This window comes from Ornithorhynchus anatinus, chromosome 9 (genome assembly GCF_004115215.2).
Source record: "Ornithorhynchus anatinus isolate Pmale09 chromosome 9, mOrnAna1.pri.v4, whole genome shotgun sequence".
Taxonomy (NCBI): Eukaryota; Metazoa; Chordata; class Mammalia; order Monotremata; family Ornithorhynchidae; genus Ornithorhynchus; species Ornithorhynchus anatinus.
In genome coordinates this window covers 400,924-412,965 of record NC_041736.1, presented here as the reverse complement: position 1 = coordinate 412,965, position 12,042 = coordinate 400,924, and the positions used below count along the sequence as shown (strand labels likewise).

The 12,042-nt window shown below is 43.0% G+C and overlaps 1 protein-coding gene across 1 annotated transcript in view; it reads right to left on the bottom strand.

The window, feature by feature from the left end:
- The window catches only part of R3HDM1 (R3H domain containing 1), a 120,711-nt gene that overhangs the window by 79,845 nt on the left and 28,824 nt on the right, over positions 1-12,042 (bottom strand). The gene's annotated exons all lie outside the window — the stretch shown is intronic.

The window sequence follows — 12,042 nt, the reverse complement described above, 5'->3', positions numbered from 1 at the left end:
TGTACTATAGCAGAGTTGGAAGACACATAGCCTGCCCACACTGAGCTTACGGTCTAGAGGACTTGTACGGGTCTGAGACACAATGGGAGCCCAAAAGGACTAAGTGTTTCCAAGTTAGCATGCTTGGAGTTCACTGGCCAGCAAGGCTGCACGAAGACAAAATAAATTCCTTTCGGTAGTCCACCGAGAAACTTCTCTATCTTGTTAGCCAAAAGACAAGCAGTGCCTTCCTCCAAGACAGATCCAGGCAGATAAGAAACAGGCTTCAGTTCAATCTTGTAAATATGATCCCCAAAACAGTCCCTTCGAAAGGGTTTGCCAGACAGAACATTTTTACGACTACTTTTTTAAGGGACCAGGCATCTCAGGGCAGGAGCCTCAGGAGGCCAGGGAGTTTCCACACAGAATCAGAATCTCCACTCTGCCTTTCTTCCCTTCCCACAGCATGTGAAGCTTGAGGTGCCAGCAGGGCATCCATGTTCATTTCCACTTTCAAGTCCTACAGCTCTGGGGATAAAATCAGATATATCAATCAATTAATCGGATGTAGATATCCAGCTCACATCTCAAGTTTAATATGTCCTGAACTGAACTCCTCAGCTTCTCTCCCAAATATACTCCTAATAATAACGGTAGTGGCATTTGTCAAGCACATACTATGGACCAAGCACTGGGGTTGGCACAATACAAATAGATTAGACACAGTCCCCAGTCCTGCGTGGGGCTCCCCTAACTTTCCCATCAGATGACCAGTTTTAAACTAGTGAACACCAAAACCTCGATTCTCTTGATGACTTGGGACCAAGCCCAATCCGGAGACTCAAATACCAAAATAATCTGTCCAACCCTCAGTCCTAGCTTGCTACCCACTGGCTCCCCGATGACTGTGGTTCTGAAATAGCCCTGTCCTCCTATTTTTCTTATGGTCCTTACAACCTAAAAACTTCTAATTTATAATTACAAATAAAGGTAAATCATTCCAACCCCAGGGCATTTTCCAGATTTAGACTTTCATCCCAACAACAATGACTTCATCCCCCTAGCTCTGGAGGCTCCCTGGTTACTTTGTCGATTTTATCGAATTAATTCATTATGGAATTTGTTAAGCACTTATTTATTATCTGCCAAGCACAATACTAAGCGCTGGGGTGGATACAGGATCATCAGGTTGGACATGTCTCTCATTCAATTCAATCGTATTTATTGAGCATTTACTGCGTGCAGAGCTGGGGCTCACAGTCTCAGGCAGAGGGAGTAGGATTTATTCTCCATTTTACGGATGAGGTAACTGAGGCCCAGAGAAGTGACTTTCCCAAGTTCATACTGCAGACAAGTGAGGGAGCTGGCATTAGAACCCTGGTCTCCTGACACCCAGGCCTGTGCTCCTGCCACTAGGCCAAGCTGGTTCTCTAATGGAAAAGAGGTGTGAAGAGAGCTCAATTCCCAGATTCATAGGCAGGGAAATCTTGTCTTGAAATGAGGATCTGCACTGCTAGACAGCAGAGCTGTCTTAGCCCCAGGCCCACAAGTTTTTCCTTCTGTTTGTCGCATAATCTTTCCCTTCTGCTTATTTCCCTCGTTACCCTAGTGGAAGGAGCCTGGGCCTGGGAAGCAGGAATCCTGGGTTCTAATCTCTGCTCCACCACTGGTCTGCTATATGACCCTGGGCCCATCACTTCACATCTCTCTGCCTCAGTTTCTTCACCTGAAAAATGGGGATATCAGTTCTCTTCCCTCTTAAACTGTGAGGGCCATGTGGAACAGGAGCTGGGTCTGGCCAGTTGTGTCTACCCCAGTGTTTTGAACAATGCTCAGAAAATAGTAAAAGCTCCAGACAAATACCAAAATTATCGTATCTGGACACGAGCACAGAAACGTCTAACAGCCAAAGGGATGCGGGGAGACTGTTACTACAAGCTAATACTGATGCTAATCCCTCCCTGCTGGACAGCCCACCAGAACTTGCTTTTTCCAAGGTCACATCAGGGCAGAACTAGGAATTCCACATAGGCTTTGCAACTGCCCAGCCTGGTGTTCTAAGACACTAGACCAGTTGAATTCTTCCCTTTTTTAGTGGGTATGCATGTTGCTACTAATGAAAGTTAATGGCCGGCACTGATTGTGGGTCCCAAACCCAGACATAATTATTCCCAAGTCCAGACAGACTCTAAGGTTCCACATGAACTTAAAAAAAAAAAATTCAATTTTGATTTATAACGACTCCTTTTCTCAACAATTAATGAAGTGATTCAGACTCCTGGGCATCTCCTGGACAGCAGATGCTAATTAAATCCTTTTCTGCATAGTGGCTTTTTGCTTAATGTGGATAATTTTCCACAAGGGATGAAACATTATTCGGTGAGTTGTACATTTTGCAACATATCCTCACTATTTTTACTTCGCTCCAGTACTCAGGAGTTTTTTAGTTGTGTAAAATGTACTTCAATTTTCTCTTCAAAAAATTTTTTTTAGGAAAAAGATATACTTAGTACAAGGAAAAACTTTTCAATCAAAGCAAAAGAATTATTTCCACAGAAACAAGACACAGTCCCTGACCTCAAGGAGTTCATAACCTAAGAGTCATATGGCACACACACACACATTTTTTGGAGCTTTTGAAGGTCTTCAACAATTACCTTCTTCATTCAAAATTCGATTGTAAAAAAATAAAATTTCAAGAAATGTGCAGAAGGAAAAGGAAATTCTGATGATTTCTGATGGCAGTATGGCAGAGATTAAGGGGCTCCAGATTCTTCTCCATCCCATCACTGCTGCCCCCATCCTCTCTCTTATAGGTTCATCTCTAATCCAAGAAGATCCAAAATGAAATTGAACAAGTAACTGGTACCTCTTTCCAGTGAACCTGCAACGACTTTCCCAACACACACCCCACATACCCACTTAACATTTGTCGCCTTAGTGGTTTTTAATATCAATCATGGCCTCCTACAGGGCAAAGCCCACATATTTTTCCTAGCAATTCTACACATCACCTAATAGTCATAGAGGGTGTTTCACAATATAAACTCTTGAGGGCAGGGAACATGTCTTCTACCTCTGTTGTATTGTACTCTCCCACGTGCTAACTACAGTGCTCTGCACGCGGTAAATACTCAATAAATGATTGATAATGATGACATCGGGAATTTACATATTAATGTCATGTGGTGTTAGTGAATGGCTTGAAAAAATTCAGACTGATGAACAGTAAGTCACTCTATGAAATTCACCTAGTATTATTAAAGGATCTGTGGAATTTTGTAGGGTCTTCAGCACTTTACAAATCATTCAGTGGCCCACTGAGAGAGAGAAAACAAAGGGGCAACTATTCTAAAAAGGCAGAAGGATCTCTCTGATTAAATCCACTTATTTGTTTGATATTCAGACAGTTCCTAGCTCATGTCTGAATTGATGTCTGCTTTAGATTTTAAGTTTCTGGAGGGCAAAGTCATCCACTGTTCAGTTACTTTGTGTATGTATATATATGTTTACATATATATATGAGTGATTATGGTATCTACCTTGGTGCCGAAAACACGTAGACCGTGGCTTGTTTTTGACAATGAGAAAAGGAAGTTTACAAGAACACACTGGAGAAACTGGTGAAAGGATTTAGGAAGGCAAGCTCTAAGAATCAGATGTTGGAGTGTGACCAGTGCATCAATCAATTTTTCTTAATAAATATCTTATTTATTTATCTTAATCAATGGTACTTACCAAGCACTTACTGCATGACAAGAAATGTACTGAATGCTTGGGAGAATATCACTGGGAATAAACAAGCCACTCACTCTCACCCTCATGAACTCCCTATTTATCAATATATTTATGCCTGTCTCCCCCATTAGAATCTACGCATCTTGTGGGGAGGGAATGTGTCTATCAGCTCTACTTGGGCAAGTCACTTAACTTCTCTGTCCCTCAGTTACCTCATCTGTAAACTGGGGATTAAGACTGTGAGCTCCATGTGGGCCAACCTGATTATCTTGTATATACCCCAGTGCTTAGAACAGTGCTTGGCACATAGTAGGTGCTGAACAAATACCATCATTATTATTATTACTACTACCATACTGCTCTCTCCCAAACACCTAGTAATGCTTGGCACACAGTAACCACTCAATAAGCGCTCAAAAAGCAGCCTGGCCTAGTGGACAGATTACAGACCTGGGAGTCAGAAGGACCTGGGTTCTAATCCTGGCTCTGCCATTTGTCTGCTGGGTGACCTTAGGCAAGTCACTTCACTTCATTGGGCCTCAGTTACCCTGTCTTTAAATGGGGATTACGAGTGTGAGACCCACATGGGACAAGGACTTCGTCCAACCTGATTTGCTTGTATCTACCGCAGCACTCAGTATAGTGCCTGGCACACAGTAAATGTTTAACAAATACTATGTTGGTGTTATTATAATTATTATTAAATATTATAGATTTTTTTCCCTTTGTTTTGTACTTCCCACACATTTGCCAGGGCACTGCCCCAAGGGGATGCCCATAAATAATACCATCAATACTACAACCACTACTAGAAGCAGCCTGGCTTAGTGGAAAGACCATGAGATTGGGAGTCAGAGGTCATGAGTTCTAATCCTGGCTCCGCCACTTGTCAGCTGTGTGATTTAGGGCAAGTCCTTAACTTCTCTGTGTCTCAGTTACTTCATCTGGAAAATGGGAATTAAGACTGTGAACCCCAAGTGGGACAAACTGATTACCTTTGTATCTACCCCAGCACTTAGAACAGTGCTTGGCACAAAATAAGCACTTAAATACCATCATTATTATGATTATTATTATTACTACTAGTACTGCATGGGCACTCTGTAATACTCCTACTACAACTTAAGAAGCTCACAATCTAACTGGAGTCAGAGACCAAGAAAGTACTTGGCTTTCCCACTAACGACCAAAAAAAAAAAGCCACCAGTACAATAGGATGATGGCTAAGGCCAGTTCTATATAAGATTTTACTCTCATTAACAGCCAAGCGGCAATGAAGTCTGCCCACTCCCAGCCTCGAGGCCACAGTATAGAAAGCTGGTACCTAGATAGGTGGACCAATCTCTGCCACAGCAAGCAGCTCTGGAGAGGGGGAAGTACAAAGGGAAGCTGTGGGAAGCAGGAGCCGGGAGTCATTGTGAGGTGCTTGCTCCTGCTGAGGATGGCAAGTTTACTGGGTAGCTGGTGGTGGGGTGATGCTCCTGGGCTGAGGCAACAGGGGTGTGCTGGGCAGCACCCTCTGGCCAGGGTCTAGAGCTCTTCGAGTTCCCCTAGGCTTTCAAATGCCCAACTTTAAGCAAGGCAGTCAGGAGGGTCCTGGTATAGGAGGAAGGTTTTCAAACAGGATCCTGATCTGGAGCAACCTAAAAGTACTATGAGTTCTGGCGGGTCAGTCAGTCGGGTGGTGGGAGATGGTCGGGGGCTGGAGTGGCAACGGCAAGTTCCTTCAGAGGGGCAAGCTTGAGCAAGTGATCATGCCCCCCAGCTGGAATGACAGTCAAGCAGCCAACATCCCTGTCCAGTGAGCCACATTTGCAGGGGAGTCTAGATTGCTCCCTATGTGCTCCTGGAGCTCATGGAGGACACTCCCCCACAAACACACCCTCCCCCCCACCAAAACACACACCTCACGGCTCCCCCACCCCCAATGCACTCAACTAGCTAAATCTGAATCAGAATTAGGTGTGAGGTAACAATCTGCAGGAAAACAAAATAAAGGTCAGGAACTGGAAACAGCAAGAAAAATTGGAAACAAATGACAAAGATGAAGACTGCTCCCTGAGCTCCCAGTGAAGCATGAAAAATAGCAACAAACAAAGGGGAAATTTGGGTATTGCACCAAGTCATAAGGCTCAAGACTTTTGGAAAGGTTGAGATGCTCTTGGGTTTTTTTTCCCCCAAATACTATTTAAAGTAACAGCTGATCATTTTGATAGCTTAGTTACTTATCTGTATTCTGGGGCATTCAAAGCCAACTCTTGATTCCGGAGCAAGGCAGGCACTGAATAAGGTTAATCCCCACCCAACATTAACAGACCTCAGAGGATGATCTGGAGGAAATTTTAAAAAGATTAGATCCTGGGCTCTCTTGGCTATGGCTATGGTCAGAAATGCGTCCCCCAAATCAACACCTGGAGGAAATTTCTGCTTCCAAGGGGGAAGGTTTGTAACAGAGGGACAAGCACTTAGCACAATGCACCACATCAAGTGGGCCCACACTAAATGCTGCTACTAGTACCCCTACTCACTAACATACCCACTCTGAGTAGTTAGGCATTTGGAATGGAAAAAAAGTTGGATCAACGTTAAACCTATTTATCCTTGTTTCATGATCAAATACCATCACTAACTCTCGGGACTGAAAAAACCTGCCCAGGAAAGGATACATTTTAAATCTCCCAGTCGGGTATTTGCAAGACCTGGACCATTTGGATAAAACTTTCTGAAAAGGCAGAAGCTAGAAAACTGGGCCAGGAGGATTGTGTGAACCCAGCTGTTCTTGCCTCGCTCATTCTACCCTTTAATTTTCTATCTTGATCCAAAAAGGAGCACTTAAACTTTATGAAAGTGGCTACGGCTATTTCTCGCCCAGGTCATCCAAGCATGTCAGCCCTCTGTGACAATAGTCCCACTCTGACTCAAATCCCTTCCAGACTCACCTGGCCCTCGCAGAGCAGGCCAGGCCCTGGCAGCAAGCGGATGGCCAGGCCAGTCGGAAGCTCCTCTTGGCCACTCACGGCAGGTGAGGCGAGGGTGGCGTCACAATGGGCGGCACTGGGCATCCAGACAGGCCCATGGTGCTGTACAAAGTCAGAAATGCCAAGCGGCCATGCTCTGCCTGGATTGGAATGGCTAGGTGGCAAGCCAAATTACCTGCCTATCTGCCAACTCCCTGAAGCAAACACTTGCCCTTTCAGTAGGTATGGCAAGAACTGTTTTCACAAATTAGAAGAATTCATTAAAATGGCCCTCACTAGTTGCCTCAGGGACAGGTACCTTTGTGCATTTCTGAATCTAGATTCTGTGTTTCAGTTTGGAGCAGGTGGGGATGTCTTTAAAATAGAGGCTAACAAGAAATTCAAGTCTGCTTCAAGTTTTTACAAAGGAAAAAATGAAATGGAATGACTGAACAAAGACTTATATAAAATCCTGCAGAGATCTCTGCCATTGCTGCAGAGAAACTTGGTAATTTGGTTATTGCAAGAGCCCAACACTACTGATTCAATTCGATGCAGCAACTGAATTATACATGAAGATACAAAAATATTTCACAGGCATCCTCTAACTAACCATAGCATGCACACCACATTATTGGGGCCTGCAGGTCTCCCCCATCCTTTAATTTATTTAGAGAAATATTGTCCTGGAATATCATTTGGTGGAATTAATCTGCACGGGTAGACTACAGTTTGAAAAATTAGGTTGGAGTTTTATGTTAATGAGAAATGCATTAGTTCCCACCCCATTACCTCATCTTGCAATTTTATCAACCTATCTTACATAATGAAAAATATGGAAAGTATAAGTATGCACTTCTAAACTCTCACAAGTTATCAAGATTGAGCAACCAATGGTATTTATTGACTACTTACTGTGTGCAGAGCACTGTGCTAAACTCTAGAGTACCATACACCTGAGTTGGTTAGATCTTTTCCCTGGCCACAAGGAACTCACAGTCTATTGGAGGGATAGACATTAATATGAATAAATTACAGATATGTACATAAGCACTGTGGGGATGAGGATGGGTGAATGGCAAGCGCTTAAAGGGTAAAGATTTGAGGGCACTGGCAATGCAGAGGGGAGAGAGGGCAAATAAGATCACTAAACAGCAGTTAGTTTTTTTTGCTTCTCTTCTTCTATGGTATTTGTTAAGCACTATGTGCCACGCCCGATACAAAGTGCTGGGGTAGATACAAGGTGAACGGGTTGGACACAATCCATATTCCACATGGGGTTCTTAATCCCCATTTTATGGATAAGGTAACCGGGGTGTGGAAGTTAAGTGACTTGCCCAAGATCACACAGCAGACAAGTGGTGGATATGGGATTAGAATTCTGACTCCCCGGTCCATGCTCTATCCACTAAGCCATGCTGCTTCTCTGAGATCACAACCAAATATCTGAAACCCAAGCGTTTAATAGACATTTCAAGAGTTATGGTAGTGCGCATTTCAATGAATTCTTAATTAAAGATTGTGGGTTACGGAGAAAATAACAATGGATAACAGAAACGCATGGATGATCTCCAAGCTACAAATTCCTCTTCTACCAATCCTTTCACCAGGGCTGCTAGAAAGCAGTTTTATCACCATTGTATATGCCAAGTCCATTCTTTGCTGAAAGGGAGAGAGGGAAGGAGGAAAAGATGAGGAGGGAGAGGAGGAAAAGAAGGATGGCAGAAGGATCCCAACACAGGGATGCCAACTTTTCATTTTGAGCATTTTGGCGAGCTTCATCTGGACTCACGGGGAAAGCAGTCAGAGCCTATATCCATATATAATTGTCCTTCAAACTCAAAGACAGTGTCCCTGACAAGGAAATTTATGCAGGCAGCCAAAAAGTGACGGGGACAGAGTTAACGGCATCACCTCTCGAACTCCAATGGGGGCAAGGGTCCCAGTTGGCGTCCCTGTGACCGGATAATCCACACACTGGAAAACCAGACACTGAAGAATCCAGAGGTTCTCCAACTATAAAGTACTGTGCACTGAAAGAATCTTACTGGGTGGAAGATTATGAAGCATTGCATAATTCAGACTGTGAACCCCATGTGGGATAGGGACTGTGTTCGACCTAATTAACCTGTACTTACCGCAGTGCTTAGAACTGTGTTTGATACATAGTAGGTGCTTAACAAATACCATAAATACCATAAAAATAATAATACCATAAAAATAATCCAAAAACACCTCTAGGACTCTGGGACATGGTTTCTGCAACTTCCAGTTTGGAGGAAATGACCAAGGGAAACTTGGCATGAGCCAGGCCGAGTGCTAAAAGAAGGAATGGAGTGTGGCTGGCATTGGGGGAAGGTCTGGAGAAGAGACAAGAACTGAGGGAGGAAAGAAAAGTGAAAAGGGTGATTGATGATTGGGGCTTTTGTGAAGTAAAATGGGAGCATGAACTCTGTGTCCCCAGAAGGGTGTAGGGAAGGGGAATGATACTCCCCATTAGCAGGACATTATCCTCATCTTCTGCAATCCATGGAAACCTGCACTGTACTATCTTGGTACTCAGGGACCAACTCTTGTTTTTAAGGGCTATTACCATCATGGCCACCACCCACAATATTTCTCTCAAAACAAACAAGATGATATCCTCCCCCAATATAAAGTAATTAAAACACACACATATACATACAGAAAAATTATAAGAGGATAGCGTGGGATATATATGTATATGCACACACACACACACACATTCCCCTCATCCTTCTGCTTTATGAATTTTCTTTCTTCTCTATAAAGCTGGCTCTCAGTTTAATCATTTGTAAAATGCAAGTGACAGATCACTCAGCCATTGGGGAACTGCTGTAGAAACATAGGGCGGCAGAAACAAATTAAATTTTAAAGTAGCTTCTCTGTTGCTGCAATTTGTTGCTTCCTTTCCAGTGAGGAGGGAGAATCTTGACATTTTAATTTATAACCATTCCAAAGGTAGGCAATTAGATGTGTGTACTTGGAACATGAGATTTCTATGTCAGTTTTGAACAATAATGTGTCACTTTTGTAATCCTAACTCGAGATTTCTGTGGACTGAACACCATGCCACGGACAGCTGTGTCCATACCACAGTATAAGTACCCGGCACAATCATGTTCAAGATGAACCTTTCCTTTGGAAGTTTAGAGACATCTCAAGTGACTGTGTCTCTGGGGAATGTTTATCCTTTAATCTAGGGAATTATTAAATATTATCTACCTTTTCAAAGTAATTAAGGATACTATTTTGTTCTTCAAAAATGTAAAAGAATCCTTCAAAACTGAAAATAATCCTTGTGAGCAGGATGTGAAGTTGAATCAGATAAAGTACAGTTTAGTACAGTACCGTATTCTCATTATATGCTGGTTACTGGGTCCCCCAGAGAGAAAACAAAACAAAACAAAACATTGGGCTTTATATAAGAAATTAGGTCGGTGTTTAGAATAAATACTTCATTCAGACATGGCAAAAAGACCCTTCACAGATATGAAAATTCATCCTGGAATAAAATGGGAAAGAAGAATGAATATTTCATTTATTATGCCTAATGAATACAAGAATGATCTTATTGCTGTGGATTTTTGCTGAGATAACCTGACTTCATCTATGACACAAAGGAAAAGGGCCCTCCAACAAGAGACTATGTATGGCTAAGAGAAATGCAGCAGCAAGGCATCATGCAGAGAGTGCATCTTGGGAGTCAGGACACCTGGGTTCTAATCCCGGCTCTACACCTTGCCTGCTCTGTTACCTTGGGCAAATCACATATCTTCTCTGTCCCTCAGTTTCCGCATTTGTAAAATGGAGATTTAATTCCTGCACTCCCTCTCCCTTAGACTATGTGTTCTATGTGGGACAGGGACTGTGTGATACCTGATTATCGTGAATCTACTCCAGTGCCTGGCACATATTAAGCACTTTACCACAATAACAAAAATAATAATAGTGGCATTTAAGTGCTTACTATTATTACTGCTATTATTATTAATTGGGCAGGAAAAAGAAACAAATAGCTTCACTAGATTTTTTCGCAATGTGATGAAAAATAGATGCTCCCTCAAGTTTGGAAAATAGTGTAAAATTCAGAAAGTTACTGTCAGGCAAAAGTCAGAAATCCTGCTGGCCTACAGCTTGGCCCACATTCCCCCCACAATGAACACTCATTTTACAGATTGCCCCATGTGCCCTCAACCGCTCAACTCAACACACAATTTATGTATAGGCTTATGTCCCCGTAGCCCCACATTTACAGAGAGGTGACTGAAGACCAGCCATTCCTTTATTATTATTGTTGCTATTATTAATAATAATGGTATTTGTTAAACACTTATTATGTGCCAAACACCATTCTAAGCACTGTGGTACACAAAAGTCAATCAGACACAGTCCCTGTCCCGCATGGGGCTAACTGTTTAAATAGTTAGAAGAACAAGAACTGAATCCCCATTTTTCCAGTCAAGGAAACTGATGCACAGAGAAGTGACTTGCCCAAGGTCACACAGCAGACAAGTGGCAGAGCTGGAATTAGAACCTAGGTCCTCTAATGTCTTAGCCTGTGCTCCTTCTACAAAGCCACGGGGCTTCTCTTCTCCTTCCCTTCATCATCATCAGTGGCATTTACTGAGTGCTTTGTGTGCAGAGTACTAAGCATTTGGGAAAATATAATACAACCAAGTTGGGAGCAAAGTTCCTGCCCACCACATTAATACAATCACTCATCCTACCCCATCTAGATTACTGCATAAGCCTCCTTGTTGACCTCCCAGCCTTCATTCATTCAATCATATTTATTGAGTGCTTACTGTGTGCAGAACACTGTACTAAGCCTTCTGTCTTTCTCCACTCCAGTCCATACTTCACTCTGCTGCCCAGATCATTTTTTTACAAAAACTTTCAGAACACGTCACCCAGTCTTAAAAAATACCCAGTCGCTGCCCATCCACCTCCATATCAAATCAAAACTCCTCACCATTGGTTTTAAAGCATTGGATCACCTTGCCTTCTCCTACCTCACCTCACTACCCTCCCACTACAACCCAGCCTGCAGTCTTCACTCCTTTAATGCTAACTCACTCTCACCTTGTCTCGATGTCGTCTATCTTGTTGCCGACCACTCACCCACTTCCTGCCTCTGGGCTGGCCCTCCTTCCTCAAATTCGACAGTTATTCTCCTCTGCCTTTCAAAGCCTTATTAAAAGGCACATCTCCTCCAGGAGGCCTTCCCAGACTAAGCCCACTTTTCCTCATCTCTCACTCCCTTCGGCAACACCCTGACTTTTTTTCTCCCTCCCACCCCACTCCAGCCCCACAGCACTTATACATATATTTGTAATTTATTTAT